Source organism: Phymastichus coffea, unplaced genomic scaffold, assembly GCF_024137745.1.
Source record: "Phymastichus coffea isolate CEN01 unplaced genomic scaffold, Cenicafe_Pcof_1.1 PCOF00002, whole genome shotgun sequence".
NCBI classification, from domain to species: domain Eukaryota; kingdom Metazoa; phylum Arthropoda; class Insecta; order Hymenoptera; family Eulophidae; genus Phymastichus; species Phymastichus coffea.
This window is the reverse complement of record NW_026706813.1, coordinates 6101939-6119772: the sequence shown is the minus strand read 5'-3', so window position 1 is coordinate 6119772 and position 17834 is coordinate 6101939. Positions and strand designations below refer to the sequence as shown.

At 35.3% G+C, this 17834-nt stretch overlaps 1 protein-coding gene across 2 annotated transcripts in view; it reads left to right on the top strand.

Annotated features, from left to right (window-relative positions):
* Positions 1 to 17834, top strand: part of LOC131663792 (uncharacterized) — a 235802-nt gene that overhangs the window by 126560 nt on the left and 91408 nt on the right. The gene's annotated exons all lie outside the window — the stretch shown is intronic.

Below are 17834 nucleotides of genomic sequence, written 5' to 3'. Positions count from 1 at the left end.
ATTAACTTTGAGATAAAGCAATAGATCTATAGGTGGTTGTAGATTACCAAAACTATCAAAATACATAACCTCATCACCTTTCTTTTTGTATGCCACCCAATGAATACCTGGTCCACGTTTATCCTCTAAATTTACAATAGCTGACTCTTTATATCGTGGTCCATCAGCTGGCAGAGCATTACGCATGAAAACAGCTCGAAAATTTCCAATTTTTAGTATTTTAGCATATTTTCTTATATCATTATCTGTCAGTGCTCGATTAGGTAAAGTTATTTCGAGCTTTTTTTTTTAAACCTTTTCCACTTGAATATGGTTTCAGATGAAGGCCATAACCTTTACGATATGGTTTCAAATAAAGTCCTTTACCAATAGCAATAGCTTCCATAGTTTTATTATGTCTATGAGCTTCTTTCAATTAATTTTGAGCGGCCTTAGCACTGTTAACGGCTTTTGCTATTGAAGCAGCTCCTCCAGCTAGAGCTCCAGTGGCGCTTAAAGCAGCAAATAATGGAATTAAAAAAGGAATCGCTCGACCAACTTTACTGGGAATAGGTAAAATACGGGGTATATTTATTTTACTTCTACCGCCAGCTTTTTTCACAGCTTCTTTGGCTCCTTTTATAGCCGAACGAATAACTACAAGAGCTCTATTGTTAGGCACACTACTTTTCGAGACCGTCTTAATAATTTTATTCAATTTAACTGACGGCTTTTTGATTTTTCTACATTTCTTTCTATTATTTCTATTTATAAATAATAATGATAATTCTATTTATAAAATAATCATTTATATTTCTATTCGCGTTTTTTAAATTTTCTACCTCGTTTCTGACTACCTTTCTTCACAGCAACACCCATACCAAGCTTACTTTTAACTTTCATAATGTTGGCTACAGTGAAGGCAGCTGCTTTCTCACCAAAACTGCTATCTTTAGCTTGCACTCTTTCCCAAGCTTTGTTAGCTAGAATTTCGTCAGCTTTATTTCTTGTCGCAATATCCTCCAGATTTTGCGCATAAGCAATATCGTGTTCTTTACCAGCAACGTCTAGTGGATTTTTACCAGGATCTCCACGTGCCAATTGTTTGTTCAATTTTGTACCAGGACCACAATGCTGATATCCAGGTAAGTGAGCTTCAATAGGCAAGTTATTTATAATCTCGTTCACTAGATCACCACCAGTCTTTCTTTTATAGTACGTGATCATACTTCTTCGAAAGACAGCATGTTAATGAAATAAAAGATATATAAGCAGACTTTTTATACCTAACAACTCATTCATTGAGATGTCGATGATGAGTAAACAACATGGATTTCAAAGAACAACCTCTTAAGCTTCAAGTCATTAATTTCGATAGAGTGGTGGAGACGGAAAAACAAGAAAAAAGACATGGTGAACTATTGCTTAATAGTATCTGTAGAGCCTATTAATGATATAGAGTATCATGCTTTCAGCGAGCATGAGAGCATAATTATCCATGGCTCGTGATGCCATAAGACGCAAGTATCAACTAATAAAACGCGGTAAAGCTGATTTAGAAAAGACATTGCATGAAACTTTTAAACCTATGGTTGATCCATTGAAGAAACTCGTAGAGGCAACTACTGATAAAAGTAACGCTACTACTGCTGAACAGCCAACGAAAAATAAAAATAAAATCGAGTTCGATAATGTTTTCAAGTCAGAAGTAGCAACTGACAGTCCCTATAAATCTAGATATTTCAATAGTACTGCTAATGAATTAAATTCTACATTACAACCGCTTGATACTACATTTGAGTCTGCTATTTCTATTGATGATAATGATGATGATCATGATGAATCATCACTTGATACAACTGCTATAAATTTGAACAAAAGTAGTTCAAATATAACTACAGAACAGAGTCAACAGCTATTGGATGTGTAATAGAGTCGGCTTGCAACGCCGATGCACCTATCGCTATTACCAATTATTTAAAAGGGGGAGGGCAAGGGAGGCGGTATATCGCTCCTGACAAGGTAAAGAGAAAGGTGGACGCAATAATCATTCCCTTTATCCTAATAAATCCTTTATTACATCATGCTACCCTGAGCATACAGTTCGGACATTCAAACGCGCGTCTTATTATCTACACTACAATCTACGATCGCTGAAAGAGATGGCCGGCACGTTAGCGCCTTGCCATCTCGATACCGACTCAATATAATTAAACTTAGGCTAACAACCAAACCAGCCGCGCCGGCCCGTGAGAGCCTTAGAGTGAGAATTAGAGAGAGAGAGATTAGAAGTTGACCTGACAATTGAAGATCTCCGATGCAGGACCTCGCCGAAGATGGTATTAGCGTCTGGCTGCAGGCAAATCTGTCCGTGGCCGGGAGACTCGACGAAAGATAGGCTAGATCTGTAGCCGATACTGATGTCGTCTCGATTTCCTCTAGTCCTTTCTTTGCGGTTGACTGCAGGGGGTCAGCACACCTCTCTCTGCTAATGGCCACTTTCTACTGCCCGTCGCGAGTACGCTTCCGAGTGCGTGAGAGACTGCTTCTCACGCTCTCCCCACTCTCTTGCCTAATCGGCGGCACGCGGCACCGTCAAGTGCAGCTAGTGTCACGCGCCTGCCTACACTAATCGCGTTCTTTCTTTCTCTCTTATCTCTCTCTTTCTCTCACTCTCTCTCTCTTTCTCTCCTACAAGAGCGCATAGTAACAGGCGCTCTTGCCGACCAATGCCACTGCCTCTCTCTATCCTTCTTCTTCTTGCTCGTTGCGGTGGCGATGCTGAAAACATACAGGCATGCATCAGGCACGTGAATTATGTGCTATAGGTCTGCCATGAGTCATCGCCGATGGTAGGGAGAGATGGGGAACACACGGTGCAGGTCGAATCCACCGGCACCGTTACAGATGATTCGATTGTAGGAAACTATGTTCGACTATTGCATGAACCTCAGCAGAAAAGTAATTTAGACAATACATTTGGTGTTCGCTTACATGAAAATACATATGTCATAGGCAATTCTCCAATTTCCTTCCAAAACGATAACGTGACTGTGAATGATAAAGCATACAGCAAGACGCTTGGTTTAGTGGAACTTCTCTTTCGTAAAGAAACTGATTCTAAATTAATCAGTTCATTGGATATTGAAAATTATATAAAAATTCTTGAAATCTCTAACGCTCATCGAAAGAGATACGAAACAAATGGTATATTGGTCCAAATTTATCTTTGAGCAGTAGCGCTAAGAAGCGAAAATCGACTATTGATGGAAGAGGTCTTTTTCCTAACTATAAAATAGCTAGAAAAGGAACGTTATTTGATTACGTATATTGGAATGATCCAAACGAGCTCGTTGATCGATTGAGATTGCTTATTGCCGAACAAACCGCCGGTAATTCTAGTCATGTTAATGAAATTTATTCAATTATTGAAGAATTACGTGAAGCTGGCTATATACAGGGTGTTCCAGACCACCCGTACACCCCCTCTAGAATCCAAAATAATGGATTAATCAAAAACTGCTTCAGACAAAAGTTGCTGGGCTTCGAGGGGGACATATCCGTACGACCTTAGCTTTGACCTTGGAGGTCATGTTCAAGGTCATTTCAAGGTCAACTTTGTTTTTTTAAAAAGGAACCCCCATTTTTGACCCCGGATTCGGAAAGAGCGGGAGATTTTACGTCCAAAACGGTATTTTTAAATTTTTTTTCATGGCCTTGAGAAGGTCGATTTAAGGTCAAATGCTTGAAAAAATGCCTAAAAGCGTTTTTTTAATTTTTAAGATATCGAAAAATGACCTCTACAAAATTTGTTTAGAACAGAGTGGGCCACCCAATGCACCAAAAATCTTTGACCTTTAACCTCATTTTGAAGGTTATTTCAAGGTCGAAGTGTTTTTTGTAATGGAAACCCCTCTTTTTGACCCCGGATTCGCACATAGCGCGAAACTCAACACAATACCTTATCCAAACGTCGGATTTCGCGCTATGTGCGTATCCGGGGTTAAAAAGAGGGATTTCCATTACAAAAAACAGTTCGACCTTGAAATGACCTTCAAAATGAGGTTAAAGGTCAAAGGTTTTTGGTGCATTGGGTGGCCGACTCTGTTCTGAACAAATTTTGTAGAGGTCATTTTTCGATATCTTAAAAATTAAAAAAACGCTTTTAGGCAGTTTTTCAAGCATTTGACCTTAAATCGACCTACTCAAGGCCATGAAAAAAAATTTAAAAATACCGTTTTGGACGTAAAATTTCCCGCTCTTTCCGAATCCGGGGTCAAAAATGGGGGTTCCTATTTAAAAAAACAAAGTTGACCTTGAAATGACCTTGAACATGACCTCCAAGGTCAAAGTCAAGGTCGTACGGATATGTCCCCCTCGAAGCCCAGCAACTTTTGTCTGAAGCAGTTTTTGATTAATCCATTATTTTGGATTCTAGAGGGGGTGTACGGGTGGTCTGGAACACCCTGTATATTAAGAGAATCCTAAATATCAGTAATAAAATGAGTGTTGATGTGTTTGGACGTATATTGAATAAAAAAAATGAGGGTAATCGAGGTCCTCCTGGTATAGGGTATAATATCACTGAAGACGGACAATACGACGCGAATGACAAAAGAATTTGTTATATAGCCGATCCTCAGGAGAGTAACGATGCTGTAAACTTACGAACGTTGCGAAAAACTAGTGAAGCTAACGTCGCTACGCTTACGACTACAATAAATAATCTACAAAAAACTAGTGAAGCTAACGTCGATATGCTTACGACTACAATAAATAATCTTAAAAAATCTTTAAATATAATAAGAATAGAATTACGATCGTATGGAGAAGCGATTCAATATTTACAAGCAAATAATAATGATAATAATAAGGAGAAAGAAGTAAGGATTACGCCGTCTGACTTTTCATTCATTCAATTATAACAAATAGATTGAAATAATGAAACATCAAAGAGTGGTGGATGAGTTACATAAACCAGCACGTTGAAACTATCCCCGTAGAAAAGTTGATGTACGTGGAATAGATGAGACATGGGAAGCTGATCTTGTAGAGATGCAAGGCTACTCGAGAGAGAACAAAGGCTTTCGATATCTATTAACTGTCATTGATTTGAGGCCTGCAATGGCTCGGTCGGTAGGGCGACGGACTCGCACCCGGTAGGCCCGGGTTCGATTCCCAGTTCCTGCTGATACAAGCACCTCTGAAAAAAGTTTCATGTGCTTTGTTCTCAAACACATTGCAAGCCTCCGTCGCTAATTAGCACTGATGGAGCATAAATAGAGCGACGTTAAAATAAAAAAAAAAAAAAAAAAAAAACTGTCATTGATATATTTTCAAAGTATGCTTGGGCAGTTCCTGTGAAACAAAAAACTGGTGTAGATGTTGATTATGCAATGAAGTATATATTAAAAAAACGACGCACTCCTAGAAATCTACATGTGGATTATGGCAAAGAATTCTACAATTCAAATTTTCAAAGACTAATGACAAAGTATAAGATAAATCTATATTCAACCTATAGCAATCTTAAGGCAACTATTTGTGAACGTTTCAATCGCACGCTAAAAAATGTCATGTGGAAAAAATTCAGTCTTCAAGGAAATTACAAATGGATCAACATTCTAGCTGATTTATTGAAATCTTACAATAATCGAAAACATCGTACGATAGATATGAAGCCAAAAGACGTAACTAAAGAGAATGAAATTGAGGTGTTGAGACGATTCTCTTACGACCGACGTCTTTTTGTTAAGAGCCCTAAATTTCAAGTAGGCGATAAAGTATGTGTGAGCAAGTCTAAACACGTTTTCGAAAAAGGATACACTCCTAACTGGTCTAGTGAGATTATTACTATTCAACAAGTTGTGAAAACAAAGTCTATCACTTATCATTTAAGAGATTATAAAGGCAATCCAATTGTTGGAGGTTTTTACGAGCAAGAACTACAGAAAGCTATGTATCCTGATGTATATCTCATTGAAAAAGTTTTAAGGAAACGTGGTAATCAAGTATACGTTAAATGGTTGGGATTCTACAATTCGCACAATTCATGGATAGATAAGACTTTATACGTATGAAAGAATAAAGACGTTTATGTAAAGTAACTTTTATTCAAATAAATATCATAATAATAATAAATAATTTTTGTTTTATTTTAATGGTAAGAGCCCCAACCTTCACTCTTACCTGTGAATTACTTCCATTTGAGCATCATCACTTGTGAGTCCATTAGAACAAGTCGAAACCTGCTTTAGTAGAAACACTTGTGACTCATTTACGTCTCCACAATATATTTTATAATAAATTTATTGTACATACTTTATTGAAATAAAGATACATTGTTGTTACATTAAATAATAAATTGAAATCTACCAGCGCTATGATATTCAATCTGTAAACAAGATTTTTGTACATGATCTGAAAGTAATATATAAAGATCATAATGTTTCATGATGGCTCTTGAAATTCGATCTGGTAAAATAAGTTGGAATTCACAATCGAGCTCGAGAATGATTCGATTATTATCTTCTTCCTTAAAGTTTGTTACTAAATAACAATGATTTTCTTCAAGTTCATAATGATTTTTCTCCGGTAGCGGATCAAAGGGCTTCATAGCTATTTTATTTAACATTTCTAAGTCCATCTTGCTATAGAAGATTTGAGAATAGTGGAGAAGGAAGTGGATACTACTGATAATGATTCTTCTAACAGAATGACGTTTTTCGAGCTCTTCTCTCTCTTAAAACCTTTACCCCACTACTACACTTTTTTCTAGCCGGCACGACCGCCTCCCTCCACTTGCTACTTCTTCCACCTCCACTTGCTGCTTCTTCCATCTCCACTTATATTTTTAATTTGTTAAGTGTATATACTATACAATGATTTTTTAGTATAGGTTCAAGAATATGGTTTATCATTATTATACGTTTTTTAAATAGTGCTCGTGATATTATACTACTTAGTTGCATAATATGACGTTGGAAGCGTTCTCGATCTCGTGCAAGCTGCTCCCACACTCCTTTCCTCGAGTCTTTGTCTTCAATAGGAAGATGATGAATTTGAATATTATCCGAGAACCATACATACTTCGAAGCGCGAATGCTCTTCTTGTTTCTTCTAATAGGCGCCATGATGAATCACAAGAGGATAGTCTTGCTATATATCTTCTTCTCACTGAATGATGGTAAAGCAAACTATGCATCCTTCTTATAAATATATTAGAACTCGAATGACTGCCCTCTATCGGAACTTAAGGTTAATTATAGGAATAGTGAGAGCCCCAATCTTCGCTCTCACCTGTGAGGTACTTCCTTTCGAATCAACGCTCATGAGTCACCTTTACATTGAGATAAAATTCAATGGAAAGGGCTATATTAAGAACATTTTTTTTTACCTCTCCACAAAAGGAAATAAGAGGATAGTTAAATAAAGGAAAAAAGACTATTCAATTAGATATTTTTTTTTTTATTATTTATAGTGTAGCTATTTACATTAGTATTATAATACATTTAATTACTATTCGTTGAAAATACAATTATGTTTAAATTCGAAGTTTGAACTGACAATATCGTAAATAAATAACTCATCCTTCTCACTAGTCTGATGTAGGTTGTTCAACATTTCTTCATCTTTTTCGAGTACTATGTTAACCCTTTTAGGCAGGAACACATCAAATTCGTCATCAATTGTAATAACAACGCTAAATCCATATTTCGTTGTTAATGATCTAACTTTAGTAACTTGATATAATGTGTTCGATGTTAGTTGGGACATCGCCTTCCGAGGAAGGAAAGTCGACTTGGAAATTTTTTTTATTGCTGAGAAATCCATTCTGTAAAATAAAAAATCAAAGAATTAATTATTTATTTATTTATTACTAAGGTATTAATAAACTAAAATTATTTAAATATCTTACTTGTTTCAATAGTTAGTGGAAGACGTATTAGAGGTAAGACTGTTGCTTGAGTGAGAGCTGAGCAACTATTTCGAACAAGAGTGAGCTCTTAGTTTTATAAGTGGCATCCCCACTCTTAAAGCTCAAGCCGCCGTCACCGGTTCCCTCTCTTTCAGTCTCCCCTCTCTCATGATTCTTCATCTAAATCCATTCTCCCACTCTGTAGACTCAGGTATCCATTGTTTCTCCCTCTCCATTACTAGTCATCAGCGCCATCTAGTAACTGTCGAAGGAGTAGAATTCTTTCGCTAGTGCTGCCCTCTAGAATTATTTTCTTCAATTCTGAATCTTTTCATATTACTATTTTGTTCTATCACTTCGTCTTCTTCTCTATACCTCTTTCTTCGTAGCTGTTCAACTCTTTCTTTCATTTCAGCAATTTCGAGAGTTTTATAATGCCCCCATGGAAGTGTGTCCGGATTATTATCAAAAATACAACGTTTATCATCATTAGGGCTTAGTACTGTCTTTTCCTCTCTCTCTCTCTGTTATTACTTGATATAATTTAGATCGAATATTACATTGAGTACGTTTAATAATTTCCATTTCGTTTAAACACTTTCGATAATCTGAGTGAGTTATTGTATTTTTTACTGTATATTTTTTCACTCCTTTTGCCTTTTTCAAGGGATCCTTATTTATTATTTCGATACTATATAGTTTACTTCGTAACCCAATGTACTCCCCTATAATAGCAGCATTGCACTCATCCTTCATAACACCAAGAACTTTTTTGTTAGCTAGAGGCATTCCAAATTGATTATCAGCAGAATAATCCGATGTGTCAAATTTATCAATATCTACTTTCATGACCTCATACGTATCAACATCTTGAATTTCATAAATGAGGCTGTCAGTATCAGTATAAAGTAATTTACATTTTTCACCAATTTGTTGCTTCATGTAACCATAATGAAAGTTATAGACTAATGTATTTGAAAGATCTAATACACATAGACCGATGTATATAGGTTTTTTAATACTGATAGTTGTCCACGATAATTGAATAGCAGCTAAATTTTCATGAAAGATGGAACTACTATGGAAATTTGGTTGGGTAATTCGAGCTTCAGCGCCATATTTACCACCCCATTGATTGATCAGTTTGACATCTTTTCGTTTTCTTTCGTCTTCCATTGTTTTTCCATATACTGCATTAATCATAAGCTTGTAAAATAATTTTTCAAACTCATTTTTAGCTTGCTTTCTTTTTTCAGTATTTCAATCAACATATGGTTTCAGCCATTGTTTTTGTTTGAATTCTAGCGCTCTATATATCTTTTTGAGTTTTAGTCCATATTTGAGAGCTTGTTTTAATGCTTTTATACGAATTTCTTTATTCATTATAGAAACAATTTCGTTATTCATTATAGAAATAACGTTTCTATAATGAATACCGTATCGATCTTTATCATAAAGCGTTGTTAAAAGTTTTTTCTGTTTTGATCCGGGTGGTTTAGTATTTTCAGGACAAAGAGGTAGGTCTTTATGATCATCATGCAGCTCTTGTGGATACTCTAGATCTACTTCTAAAATATAGCCTACGTCGCTATCATCAGAGATATTGAAAAAATTTGACATATCCACATCTGAAACCCATTTGAAGCCCTCAAATGGTAGTGATTGAGTCATAGCCCAACCATAAAGGTTGTTTACGTCATAATAAATTAAAAATTTGTTTGGCTCATCCTTATTGAATTCTTCACCCATATATTTATTGTTTGCTTTTGAAAATCTATTGCAGCATTGACTAATACCTCCACGAATACCTTTTTGAATGAATAAAACCATATCTATATCTATTAATAGTTCAAGCTTCATATTTGTATATTTTAACATCGCGTCCCATGTTAATCCAGGGGTAGTGTAATAATGAGCAGAATCGAGATCATATGCATTCTTACAGGTTGATCGAAAATTCTCAAAAATATCAGCTAGTAAAAGTACATCAGTTTTCAGATAGAGATCAGAATACATTCCTAAATCTATTTTCTTCCAAATACTACCGAAAATATTCCATACGTTTTGAGCATGCTTGTATTCTTCAGTAGGAATATCACTATCAGTCAATTAACTATGAAATTTTTCAATAGATGGTAACTCTGTCTCAGTTAGTCTATTTAAATTTTGTATGTATTCATATGGGAAAACTCCTTTTCTTTTGAGTAAATTAATCTGTTCTAAAGTGTAATTATCTTTCTGAAATTCTCACTGTACAATATCTAGCTAAGGTAAATAATATGCTAATTTGTCTAGAGATGTAGGCATAAATCGAAAGCAATCAATGAAACGAAAGCTGATTCGACTGTTTGCAACTTCTTTTGTGAAGGATATGTATCGCTCCTTGTTTTCAGCGAGAACAGAGATCTTTCCTTCAAATTCTGGGTTAGTAGCAATTTCTGTTATAATAAAATGTGAGTCATAGCCAGTAAAGTTATGAAATACGACTGGTATGAAAGCAGCATTTTTATAATTCAAATTGCAATGATTGTGAGCTGCACCTCTCAATTTTCCTGTTAAATGACAATGATCACGAACTCGTTTTTGGTTATCTTGAAAATATTGGTTGCAAATATGACATCTTCTTGCCGTTTTGAATGTCTATTCATTAATAAATGATAAATCCATTTTTATTGTATTATTATATATCTTTTCTAACTCAATCAATAGGGACTTCAATTGCTTTATAAACCATAATGCTGGTGATTCGTCTTCATTTAATTTTTTTCTATATGACTTATATATCGACTTACTATCATCATAACGGCATTTTACATATAATCCAATGCTATAGGCTTCATGTTCTTGGAAACTATGTCTCTTAACATTGAGATTTCTATTCGGATCTTCTATATGTTTTAACAGACCTTCAAAATCAGCGTATATAATAAATGGAACTTCCTCTTATGCTTAAAATTTTTGAATTCTAAAGTAGCATCGTCAGGTAAATTAATCCGACACTTATTTATTTTGGAACAGTCAACTTCATGAGATTTCAAATTTTCCTCGTTAGTAAAATAATGAAGGTGACGTTCGCAAAGATAAATTTTGTCAGTATGTTGACTAACTTGTCTACGAAGGAGAGCAGATAAAGTTTTAATCCATACGTAGTGAGTTTCTAATTTGAATTTTTCATCATCTCTTGATATTTGTGGTCTATTAGTATCATTTTCATCAATATATTCGTTTTGTATTAAGAGTAAGTTCTTATGTTTAATTTGTTTTAATTTCGTTATATAGCACGGTGAGACTTCATATTTCGATCCACATTTTTTTAGTATATATAAATTTACACTTATATTATTCAACTTTTCAAATTTAGGTATACTTTTTATTTTTACAGGGAAGCTTATACCATCAAAATTCAGTTCATTCTCATAGGGCTTGTACTTAATTACTCTGTTTGGATTTCTTTTAACTAGATAAAGGCATGAAAGTATAGCCCATTTAAAACATTCATTGTTTTCATTTTTAACATTAACACAGGCTCTTTTATTATCTATGCTTGACGGTAATGGTATATACGAGCATGTTTTAAATGGATTATACTTATTTATATTAATAGTGAGACCAACAATAGTTTTTAACGACCAGCCTGAGTCTCTTTCTTGAAATTCTTCGATTTTTTAAGTATAATATCTTTAACGTTATTTTGAAACCATCTATCAAGATCAGTAGTCTTATAAATGCAAACATTTTCTGTATTGAAATACTTGATTTGAATATCTTCTTCTTGATTTTTCTTTATGATAAATTGTGATGCCATTTCTGTATTTATTTTTAAGTTATTATGGATAGCAAGAAATTGAGGTATTTTAATTTGTAATAATTGATTTGCGGCAACTAGAAATGTTTTTATATCTAAATGATGTTGATTAACTATACAGACTGTAATGATTCGATTTTCAAAGGCTGAATGAATTGGTCTCCAAACAACTCCATCTCCTAGAATTTCATACTCAATAGCTGTTAATGGTTGTATACTTCCCCCAACTTTTATAGTTTTACTTAAATTGACTTCAATACAATTCAAATAACAAGCACAAGTTTGACACCTTTGTCGAATTGCTCTACTTAAATCAGATCGTTTCATAAATTCATTAATTGAAATTATAGCATTAACTGTTAGATTTCTCCATCTAATACAATCGTCTATATCTAAATCGTCTGAATGATTATAAGCTTTCCATAAATTTTTAATTGTTTCTTCAAAATAGGCGATAGAAGTCATGTTGTTAGTTATCTAGTTTTTATTGTCTTGTAGAGTCACTTGTCTATAGTTGTATAAAGGATTATTATGATGAAAGGATGGAAAAGGTAGTGAACAGCTCTAAAATGAACTTGTTCTCAGTTGGTAATGAATATTGATTTGTTTAACAAATCAATAAGGATTCAACTAACTACTGAGGAACTACTTGCAAATGGCGTAAGGTAAGGCAAGCTTAGCTCGCAGGCTGTCTCGAGAGACTGCGCTCTTTTGCTAGGCCAAAGCGGCTTTTAAAGGTTAAGTGAGGGCGCTGCCAGCAAACTGAGGGCGCTACCTACAAAGTGTTGGCGCTGTAGGTAGTATATGGAAGGGTTAGCTTAAAGGAAAGAGTGGGGTGTGAACCGACTGTAGCACCATCTAACTTATTAATTTAGTATTAAAGAGTTTATATATAGATCTTCAGAATAAAAATATAGTCATTATTGCTTTGAGATACGATTCAGCTCACATATTATAGAGAATAATGGGATTTATACTCTAAGATGGACTATATTTTAGATATTCAAGGCTTTCATAATAATACTTTTATTTGTAAGGAGTTTGCCTATTTACCAGTATGTTCTAATACTTCACCTACAATACTACTTTTTAAACCTCCATATCATTGGCTCAAACTGTCTATTGAATATTAAAGTGTTAATAAGTGGTTGGAATTACATCATCATGGTATTTATTTTTATTATCGTTAATTAACATTGATTTTATTTGAAATATTTAATATAATCAATTTTATAGGTATATTATGGAGAAATGGTATTTTACCATATAATTTTTTAAATTGTACTATACGCAGTCATTTACATAATTGTAGAAATATTTATGTGAAAGGATTACAAAAGAAGCAATGGCTCAAAAAAACTATTCCTGAAAAGTAGGTTCAAATAATATACAATAGTACAAAATTCTAAATTCGAATTTAATTAGTTTTTTTTTTTTAATTACAGAAATATTTCAGATATCGAAACTGAAATGAGATGTCAGCGATTGGAAGATTTAAGTCTTAAATTTAAACCATCATGCATATATCATAGTCAAAATCGTGAGAATATAGTATGTGTTGCAGTAAATACACAAAAGATACACGATTGGATGATGGAAAGACAAAAACAAGCAAAATCAAAAGGAATCGTCACAGTCGAAAGATTTACAGATGACTATAATTCATATAAAAATTCAACTGAATATTTAAAAATAGCTATGTCAGACACTGAACATAAAGATTATAGACAAAGTGTACTCTATTCAATGTATAATTAAAAATAATAAATATTAAATAAATAATAAATGTGTGCTTATTTAAATAGTAAAATAATCATAACGATTGTAAGAAAGGGTGAACGGATGAGAATAAGGTTCTCTCCTAGCAGAGATGTTTAGGAGGAACATCTCAAGGAGATGTCAGTCGAGCGACTGCATTCGTAGTCTCTAGCATTCTCACGAAAACAGTTCTCTTCGTGGAGAGAGCACGTATTGACTATAGACAGCATACGCTCCGCTCCGCACACCATGGTCCACGTTCAGCTAGAGCGTAGGAGAGAGAGAGAAAGAGAGAGAGCGCACGTTTACTACTACTATAGTAGCGCATCCCCATCAGGTCAGAACTATAGACAGCATGCGCTCCCCTCCTCCTCCACGCACAGTGGTCCACGCTAAGTCAGAGCTAGAGAGAGAACATACGTTTAATACTACTATAGTAGCGCATCCCCATCAGGCCAGAACTATAGACAGCATGCGCTCCCCTCCTCCTCCGCACGCTCAGGCCCTATACCAAATGTATGCGTGTGTAGCTAATATACACAATATGCATCCTCTAAGGTACATGTGGCATTGGCTCTAGTGGTAGAACGCTAGCCTGCCAACCCAGAGGACTCCGGTTCGATTCTCCGGTCTGTCTCTTCATTTTTTTCAAAAAATCGTCGCTATTTTCTATTCGTTTCATTCTCAATGTAGCAAGTAAATTGTTAATATTATATATTTATAACTTTTAAAAAAAAAAAAAACATTTAAATTTAATTAGACTGAAAGCACTAGGTATAGGGTCCCTAGGGACTAGGAGCCCTAGGGACTAGGAGCCCTAGAAACCTTCCTCAAAAATTATAAACAATTATTAACATTAATAATAATTAACATCGAAGGGTTAGAGGCCAGGGAATCAAAGGGTTAAACCAAGGGACCCCCACGAATATTGTTAATAATAATTGTTAACAATAATAATTATTATTAACATGAAAGGGTTAAGCCAGGGGGGCAAAGGGTTAAGCCCGGTGGGGTCAAAGGGTTACAGACCCCCCGCAGGTGTGCTGGAACATACATTGCTATACTACTTATATCGATACCTAAACCCGGTAAAGGAACGACACATAGACCAATCAATCTATTACCAATATTCGCAAAAGTCCTCGAAAAATTAATCCTAAATAGAATTAGCCCAATTATTGTTAATAAAAAACTTATACCAGATCATCAGTTCGGATTTAGATGCAATTACTCAACGATCGAACAAGTTAACAGAATTGTTAACGTTGCGAGAAAAGCCATCGAAGACAAACAGTACTGCACAGGCATATTTCTCGATGTCGCTCAGACGTTTGACAAAGTCTGACACAATGGGCTTCTGTATAAATTCAAGGGAATGTTTCCTGAACGTCAATATAAGTTATTAAAAGCATATCTCCATAACAGGTCATTCTAAGTTAAAATAAATGATAAGGTATCACAATGTCAAGCAATAAAAGCAGGAGTGCCACAGGAAAGTGTTTTAGGTCCAACACTATATCTGCTATACACGTCGGACCTACCAAAGTCCCCAAGCATTATAACAGCTATTTATGCTGATGATACAGCAATTCTAAGAACACATCATGAAGCAAAAATAGCAACAGAAATATTACAGGAATACATAAATCAACATTTACATTATTGGCTTAACTCGTGGAGAATAGTAGTAAACGAGAGCAAATCAATATACACTACATTTACTCTTCGGAAAGACATCTGTCCACCTATTAAATTAAATGACAAATACAGGGTGATTCAGAAGGATTATAGTTGCCGAAAATGGGCTGTAGAAAAAAAATTTCTGAATCGATTGCCGTTTTCAAAAAATTTTTATCATCAATACTTTCCGAGAAAATTAATTTCAAAAATTAATAATTTTGACCAATCAGAGCGCCGTTTCGGTCGACTACCAAATTTCTCCTCTTTTGCTGTTTTCCCCTCCACTTGGCCGTAGCAACCGAAGAGGTGATTGAGACGACGCGGTAACTAACATTGCAAAATATCATTGGTTGCTTAGCAGTGCATCGAAGAAAGAACCACCTTGTAAAGACGTCATTTTCTTAGAATAAACGGTCTAACAATGTCTTATAATTTATTTTTTTTATAACTTTATAAGAAACATATACATTTAAAGTAATTTTACGTAATTTTATAATAATTTTACGTAATAAGCGTACGAAAGTACTCGACTTCGATGTCGATCTTGGCAATATTTTGCCACTTGAATTTGAATAAAACCTTTTGCATTCAAAAGGTCATGTTAAGATGTGTTCACGAATCTTTTTCTGACGCTCGGAAAAGCCTCTGACATTAACCGAAGAAGAGAGGGAGAAAGCCGTACAGCCGCGTTCTCGTGAGTATCCACCTTCGATGGCGTTTTTGTCAATGTTTTGCCACTGTTATTCGAATGAAATCTATTTCATTCGAATGATCATAGAGGAGAGAGGCTGTAAAATTTTGCCGGCGCTCGGAAAAGCCCCTGACATTAACCAGAGAGGAGAGAGGGAAAGTTTTATCATTTATTTTTTTAATAACTTTATAACAATCATATAAATTAACAGTAATTTTTCTAATTCAATCAAAATTGATTCTTTTAGTTATTACTAGAAATACAAATAAAGAGCATTTAAGTAAAAATTTAATACTGAGACTTTTTATTTTCAATTATTGCTTATTGAGTGAGATTAATTGTATCTCGCTCACCATTCGGTATTACTGACGGTGACATTACTATCCGTGAAACTTTTGCCGACACTCCGAAAAGCCTCTTACATTAGCTACAGAGGAGAGGGGAAATACGCGCGGACAAGCGTACAAAAGTAAGCGACTTCGATGTCGATTTTGGAAATTTTTTGCCATTTCTATCGGAATAAAACTTTTTTTCTTTATCATTCGCTGTTGTTTATAACAAATATTTTGAATCAATTATTCAACAATTTTTTATTTTTAAAAATTCAAAGTACAAAAAAAAACACAAACTTCATAAATTAAAATCTTGAATTTGACGGAAACTTTTGTATTTAAAATTAAATATCAGAACATGTTTATTGAAAAATTTGATGCGTTTTTGTTGTCAAAGTTTTTTTTTACAAACATGTGGTGGCGCTATCCTTTACATTAAGTTTCATCATAGTGTGCAACCAATTTTGTTTAAGTTGCGTTCGGTGCGAATAAAAGTGGCAATTTCTAAACTACATTCCGGCATTAATTATGGGTGATCGCGGGGATCGTGGCGGTATAGGTGGAGGTCGAGCTGGAGGTCGTGCGGGTAGCCGAGGAAGGCCTGTCGGTCGTGGTGCACCGTATACGGGAGCCAAGTATACGGAGATGATTATATTTTACAGCGAGGCCGGGCGCAATGCTAACGAAGCCGCGCGTTTGTACGCGACTGCGTTGGACCGCAGGAACCCGCCTGATTTAAGGCGTCCGGATGCAAATGTCATTTTGGGAGCGGTACATCGTGGTCGAGAGGACGGTAACCTCATTCCCCTTGGTCATCGAGGTGCTAGACAAGGAGTAGTCGGTGCTCCACGTGTTGTACGCAACGTGGAAAATGAAGAAAATGTATTAGAGTGTTTAGAAGAGGATCCGACTAGGAGCATTAGAAACGTGGCAGGCATGCTGAATCTAACCTATTCCACGGTAAGTAACATAAATTATGTTCAAGTGAGGTGAGTGAAAATAATCGAATCATGATTCAATTTTTATAACACTCTAGATTTATTTAATTTCACAAATACAAGAAACCGTTTGACGATGAATATTACAACAAACAAGCAATTTAAAACTACGAGAATATTACAGATATAAAAAGAAAAAGAACGCTTATACAACAAAATACGCGAACTTTGAATTACTCAAAAATCGCGGAATCGAGAAAAGATCCATAAAATGTCTGGAAGGTATCCGGCCATCCCTCGCTAAATTTACGCGAAGTCGCCTCCAAAATCGCTAAAGCCCGTTCGTTGTTTTTGTCTCTCGATTCGGTTTGAACTACTCCGAAATTTTCCATTTCTATATAGTCATGAACTAATTTTTCTAATTCCGCGAGCTTTTGTTGTTCCGTCATCTCCTCCTCGGTAGCGATAAAACATTTCGCGAGTATTTGCGAATCTCTGTTCGAATTCTGCCTGTTTTCGATGTATCCATGTACCGACCAGCCCAATCGCGTGTGTGAAACAACGAGCCCACTATCCCCAATCCGCCGCGATTCGTCACACATAATCAACGGCCAATTGTCCTGTCCTATCAAGATGCTCAACTTAGCGTCTTTGTACATCGGGTATATCGGGATATCGTGTTCCTTTTTAACGTCCTGTACGAGCTCTATCGACAACGTTTGCAAAGGCAGAT